The sequence below is a fragment of the Tenrec ecaudatus genome, chromosome 3 (assembly GCF_050624435.1).
Source record: "Tenrec ecaudatus isolate mTenEca1 chromosome 3, mTenEca1.hap1, whole genome shotgun sequence".
NCBI classification, from domain to species: Eukaryota; Metazoa; Chordata; class Mammalia; order Afrosoricida; family Tenrecidae; genus Tenrec; species Tenrec ecaudatus.
In genome coordinates this window covers 49,157,898-49,164,781 of record NC_134532.1, presented here as the reverse complement: position 1 = coordinate 49,164,781, position 6,884 = coordinate 49,157,898, and the positions used below count along the sequence as shown (strand labels likewise).

Sequence of the window (6,884 nt, the reverse complement as noted above, 5' to 3'; positions counted from 1 at the left end):
AAAAAAAACAGCTAGCTGTAATTTTAAGCTACAAAGTTTTATACTGTAAAGATTTATTGTACTGCAAAGTTTTACTGTACAACAGTCCACACCTGGAGAAAATGCATTTTTATTTTCCTTGGTGCCATACATGCTATCATTTCCACTTTTCAGAATGTTGGGATTAGTTAGTGGCCAGAACATGTGAATCTAGAGATCAACGTGTTGCTTCTTCAGAGTGCAGTGAGAATTTGTGAGCTCAGTCAGCATATGGGTAGCATAGTTAATGTGAAAGTTATGTGCACAGGGATAATGTCAACAGATTTCCACTTAAGAAGGGCCATTCTAACCCCTGTCATGGGATTAGTTTAGACAATCATGGCATTAACATTCAGAGATGGAGGTGACCTGGACTAGTGTGCAGCTACATCACAGTGTGATCCTTGAATTGTCCTGCCAACCACCAGCAACAAGATATTATGAGGTGAGTGTGTGCTGGAATGACCACGTTCACGTAATGCCATACTAGTCTGTATGTGGAAACTGAACGACTCCAGAGATCTTCAACTGAAAATAGCATCATATCATTTGCTTGAAATCATGAATTCTAGTGAACTCATTAGTATGGTTTTGCAGCATTTCCTTTATTTCCTCAGCAAATTCTGGCTCAGTAAAGCCCTGGTGACCACCACCTTGTGTTTGGATTTCCACATTGGTAAAATAAATACTAATTTAGAGATATACAGACAGTTTAATCATTCAGTTAATGAGTGGTGTCAACTGTAAGACTGGAGAAAATGCTTGTCATGGTGGATATAAATGAGAAAGAAATCTTAACGGGAATTGAACATTAAAAATGCATGTTTAAAGACAGTGTTGGCAGAGGCGTTGCCCCGCGGAGGGCCGGCGCGCTGCCTTCCCGACCGGCTGGTGGTGACGGCGGCCATGCGTGCGAGGGAACCGTTGCTTCTCCGAGTCGCTCTGTCCCTGTGGTCGGCATGGCCAGTGGAAATCAAAGAGAACTTGCCCGCCAGAAAAACATGAAGAAAACCCAGGAGATTAGCAAGGGAAAAAGAAAAGAGGATAGCTTGACTGCTTCTCAGAGGAAGCAGAGGGATTCTGAGATCATGCAACAAAAGCAGAAGGCAGCTAACGAGAAGAAGTCTATGCAGACGAGAGGAAAATGATGACTGGCTGGTTTGGAATCCCTGGTGCTCCTGCCAACGAGTGTATCATATGCTGAGATCAAGATTTTGTAGCGTGAACCATCACTACATATGTTATAACTGATCCTTATAAAACGGTCTATTTTAAACTTTACCTTTCAACCTGATTTAGTGTGATGTTTTAGAACCATTCTTCCAAAAATAAAACACTAACCATGCATGTAAAATAAAATAAATAAAGACAGTGTTACTGATTTCATGGTCAATAATATGCAAATGATTCCAAAATCAGACAATTTGTGAGTTTGGGTAATAAATCCAAGGTTGTGATCCCTGCAGTTATCAAGGGGTCATACCTAAAGCACAAATAGAGAGGTAAATTTTGGTTGTAAATGCTCAAATTTCACGTGAGCCAGAGTCCCCTGGGTAAAGAAGGGTTAAAATGGTCTGTAATCCTTCCTAGATTTTAAGGACCTGAATGGACCACATTGAATCCAGAGTACCTTTGTGTCTCTAACCAGTGTATTTTGGTTCAGTATCTGAAACACAGTTTTTGGATCATATTCTTACTCTGTCCTGTTTATTAAACAACTCTTTCCCACTCCCTGCTCTGCTGTATCTATACACGTGAAATCATGACACCTGACTGGTTTGCACTCTTCTGAACATTCTCTGCCAAACAAAGGGGTCTCTCTTCAGAATCGTGCATTTCTTAGAGGCCACAGAGTTAAAACCTTGTCTTGGCTTGGGACCAACTTTTCTAGTTGGCAACTTCTTACCTGAAACACGATGGCACTTGAATCAATTAACTTACACTGAGGTTTTCCTTAGCCATCAGGCACTGGGATGCAGTGATGGTGTTGCTCATAAGAGCAGTGGGGTTTGTGAATCATGGCGAAGATGGGAAAGACCTGGCTGATGAACATTAGTAGGAGGCCAATGCCTACTGCAGACACCCTGCCAGAGGCCTCAGGGCATCTGTGCCTTAATAAAATACTGGGACAGAAGGGAAGGACAGCCTCTGGCCCTAGCTTACTGCTGCCTGACCTTAGGGATATGGTCTGGTGAACACCCACCACCATGTGAGCCATTTCCCCCAGCATTCATGAGTTTCTGTTGGACATTGCAACAATTCACAGAGCCCAGAAACATGAGGAAATATACTCAAGGGAGGATGGGGTGGAAAAGGGCACTGAATGGCATCATGGAAGAGGTGGATATTTGAGGCATCATCAATCCCCAACTCCTTGGGACCAGCCTCATATTAATTCTTCTAAAACATATATCTACCACATATGAAAATGACCAAGGACTTTGAGGAGGTTGATTAAGTGGCATCAGTGTATAAAAAAAGCAATGTGTTTGGAGAGTGTGAGGTAATGGAGACACTGTGGGGTGAACCTAATGGTTTCAAGGAACTCTATACTGTCCTGTCTCTGATGCACAGGATATACGGGACCTTCAGTCAGGGCAGGGCAATGAAGGGCTGGAGGGAAAGAATACTGAGCTCAGAAATGCTGGACTGTCCTTTGACCATTCACAGGTAACTCTTAGGAAAAGTGCTTTCTCATTGCAGACTAACACACAGATGAGTTCAAAATAAGAATTAGCCTACAATGGCCTTAGAAGAAACAAAAGAAACACTGTTTATAAGCACAGGCCTCCTTCCTATGCAAATCATTCTTCAGGCACTAGGTTAAAATCCCGGTCTTGAGCATTGAAGACTATCAGTTCTCTTCTGACAGGGCTGTGGGTCCCTTGGGAAAGCACAGCTGTGGTCTAAAGATGCTACTGATATGTGTTCTCCTGTGCCTGGTGGCAGTTCCCCAAGGTGAGGATCTCAGATATCAGTGTGGAATCTGGGGATGGTTGTGACTGTGGGTGACTGACAGAGACCAATTATCTTTATTTACAGCCGTCCTGTCCCAGGTGCAGCTTCAGGAATCAGGCCCAGGATTGATGAAGCCCTCTCAGAAACTGTCCCTCATCTGCACTGTCTCTGGTTTCTCCATCACAAGCAGTAGTTACAGCTGGAACTGGATCCGCCAGACCTCCGGGAGGGGGCTGCAGTGGATAGGCAGGATAAGGTATGATGGTCATACAACTTATAACCCGTCCTTCCAAAGTCGACTCTCCATCACCAGAGACACATCGAAGAATCAGTTCTTCCTGCAGCTGAGCTCCTTGACTGCTGAGGACACGGCCATGTATTACTGTGCAAGGAGCACAGTGAGGGGAAGTCAGTGTGAGCCCAGACACAAACCTCCCCTGCAGGGAAGTCATTGGGCACCAGGGGGCGCGCAGGACCCACAGAGAACAGCCAGTCAACCCTAGATAGGCACGGATGAATGACAGAATGTCCTGTTGGGATTAAGGTTTCCTCTGTTAGCTCTCAGCATCCCAAGGTACAATTTGGCCTTTTTTTTTTTTTCCTGTCTAAATTTTTTCCTTCTCAATGCAGGCTTGAAAAGAACAACCAACATTCTATGTTTGAAGTAGCATGTACAAATCACCATGACCCTTTACTATCTTCTTTATTACATATTTTTTCTTTCTTGACCAACAGAGCACCATGAACATTCTCATCCTACTTGTCACTGGAAAACTGTGGACATTGAAAGAAAAATAGGCATGTCCATGTCCATACTCATGGATGTAGTCCGTGGTTTTAAATATCCTGAGCTCAGGCGGTGCATTGATCTCACAGTGCAGGGTCAGGTCCTCTGAGCTGCCTCCCTGCATCGCTCCTTGACTCTGAGGAGTGAGTGACTGATGAGCTCTGTGTCAGAAAATAACTGCTGTGACTTCTCGTGCTGACGTTGTGCCATGCCCGTAATCATGCGGCCCGTTTTCTCCTTTTATAAAGAAATAAGTGTTCTGGGCATAGGGAGAGCCCTGACTTGTGAGACAAGGTCAAATGGAATGGCCTGGAGTGACTGGAGGACTTCTTTCTGAGATCATTCATTGAAGGAAACACTCATTGGAAAGACAACTTTGATCCCTCGAAAATGGCACGTGTGTTACAATAGCAGGACATTTCAAATGAGTGTCTCAGAATGCTGGTTAGAAGTGGAGATGACGACACTTCTCACCTGGTTTGAGCATGTCATCAGGAAGACAAGTCCCTATGGAAGAAGTTCCCGTTGCACTGGAGTGCCAGCAACAAGAGGAGCACCCTCAATCAGGTGAGTAGTCAGTGGTGCTAAAACGGTCTCACACATGGGAGAAGTGTGAGGATGGTGCAGGGCCTGGGGATTATTGTTATTGTTCTGTTTTATACAGAGTCGCTATGAGTAAGCACTGACTCAACAGCACCTACCAACATCTCTAATGCAGTGAGGGGCAGAAATCGGAAAGTCTTTTTGGTGAGTAGATGTAATTGCCTTAGTTAACAATATACTATCTTACAACATATTATTTTTATTTTATTAAGAAGTGTCAAAATGATTTAAAATTCAAAAAATGATTTAAAATTCAATAAATCTGCCATTTCTAATTATTATAAAACCTATAGGGACAACGCAAAGCCAAGGACAAGTGTAAGAAATAAATCAAAAAGACTATGATTAAATAAGGAGCCATAGTGACACAGTGGATTTCAGGTTGGGTTGATAACTGCAGGCGCAGCAGGTAGTAAAGCCCACAGGGTCCGTTGTGCTCTACCCTGCAGGACTGTGATGCCGTAGAATCGACTCAATGGCAGTAAGATGGGGGTTTGGCATAAACAACGGTAAATCATCAATGATTCCCTTATTGAATCCAATAAAAATTCCTATGCAACAACGAAAAAACAAATTATTTGCATTGGAGGATGTACACCTAAAACCCTTATGATTCTGAGATACTATTGTATTCTCAAATGAAATAAGTAAAGAGTGGACACAGTTAGTACTATGCTGTGATCACTGAATCCAAAGGTTATAAGAATATTGTTTTTCTAAAGATTAGGGTGAAAGTATATCCAAATTCTTTAACTTTTAGTTTTAGTTATAACTTTTAGTTACAATTCAATCCATTATCAATCAATTAGGTAACATAAATTTTCAGAAACCGTCAGAATTATCTTAAAATATATTTGTGATCATTGTAGATGAAAAATAAACAATAAATATAGTTAATGTATATTCTTGATCATATTCTGAAGTACAATGCTGTGTTGTGGCCTTCCAACAACTATAAATGCAGTGAGTAACATATTAGATATGATGTGTCTTTTTTGCCTTCACTTCTCAATTGTCTGTTTAATTGTGCTGTTTTGTTTTGGGTTTTTTGGCATTCATTTCAAACAGTGTGTGATGGTATCTTATTGCTTAACCTTACATCTAATGACAAGCAATGCTGAAGTTCTTATCCCGTGCTTCCCCCCATATGTCTGACTGTTCTGGTGATACGTCTTGTCTGTTTTTGTTTGTTTGCTTTTTAGCAATGTTCCTTATTGGTTATATATGTTGTTTATATATTTTCCGAGAATGTTTCTTAAGAAAGTCAGATTACATGTGTTTTTGTATTCCTTTCAGGATCAGGCTTTGAAATCAAGTCCTGTTCCAATATTTTATGTCTTCCTAATTATAGATTCCCTTCTTTATCCAAGTTTTGGTTGCCACCTTCAGGGTTGATGCTTCTCTCTGTGTGCCTGAGATAATAGATCACAGGAAAAACTAAGAAGAGCTTCCACCCCGTGGGACATAAGCTCTAGAACAGATTGAGTAAGAGATTGAGGGTAATACTGGGGGATTTAATGGGTGGGCATCTGGAGGATCCTTGAGGAAAAGCAGGGGATGGCAGGGTTCATACTCCATGCCGCTGTCTCTCAACATCAATGAGGATTCACCTATGGAAGTGGACAGAGACATCCTTCCTGAGCATACAGCCCCCAGCACTCCTCTCAGACACCACACCCAGGACTCTGCCCAGCAGGACAGTGAGGGTTTGCATCTCTGGGCTCCAGCTGCTTCATAGAAATCAGAGAGCTGCCACTAGCCTTTTAGCAGGCCACTTCCTAGTGTGCGTCTGATGGAACAGAGTGTTTTGGAGACTGCAGTTGGATTTCATCCATTCCTGACTCCAGAAACTAAATAAAAGCAAATCACACTTTAAAATAAAAGCTACATAGTTATCAATAACAAGAAAATGTGTAAGACTATATACAACCTGGCAGGGGAGATACCATGATCATGAAGGTGGTTTTCCCAAGCCGAGGCTCACCCATTGCACTCCGGGTGTGCTGACCCCTGCGATTTCCCCAAATGTGGGAAACTCGACTGCATAATTTGTGGTAGTGGGGGACTGCGTTTGCGCTATCCCCTAAAAAAAACAAAAAAAAGACTATATACAAAGAAAATCATAACAACTCATGTGATATGATTAAAGCTTACCTTAGTGATTTTAAGTGAGACAAGAACAGCTTTTAGCAATAATTCACACCAGCTTTCAATATATTAAAGAAATAACTGATAATATATCTGAGGAAAGAGAGAGAAAATAAAATTGTCACACCTCGTGGTATATGATTAAAGTTTACCTTAGTGATTTTCATGACACCTGAGCTGCTTTTAGCATAAATACAAGTCAAGTTTCCAAGTATTAAAGAAATACATAATCTATCTGATGAACAAGCAATAAAGCCCTCACTATCCTGATGGGACATCATTGTGTTTACAGAAGAAAGAAAGGAAAAAATAGAAATACCATTGTCCCTTTCTAACATCACCAGATCTAAAGGAAATACATAATAACATT

The 6,884-nt window shown here is 41.7% G+C and overlaps 1 non-coding gene and 1 pseudogene across 1 annotated transcript; both read left to right on the top strand.

Moving 5' to 3' along the window:
* Nucleotides 1-934: 934 nt before the first annotated feature.
* LOC142443394 (small EDRK-rich factor 1 pseudogene) lies at nt 935-1,299 on the top strand (annotated as a pseudogene).
* Nucleotides 1,300-6,289: 4,990 nt separating this feature from the next.
* LOC142443777 (U1 spliceosomal RNA) lies at nt 6,290-6,452 on the top strand. Its single transcript, XR_012783529.1, has one exon. It is a non-coding gene; the product is annotated as a U1 spliceosomal RNA (small nuclear RNA).
* The last annotated feature ends 432 nt before the right edge of the window (nt 6,453-6,884 follow it).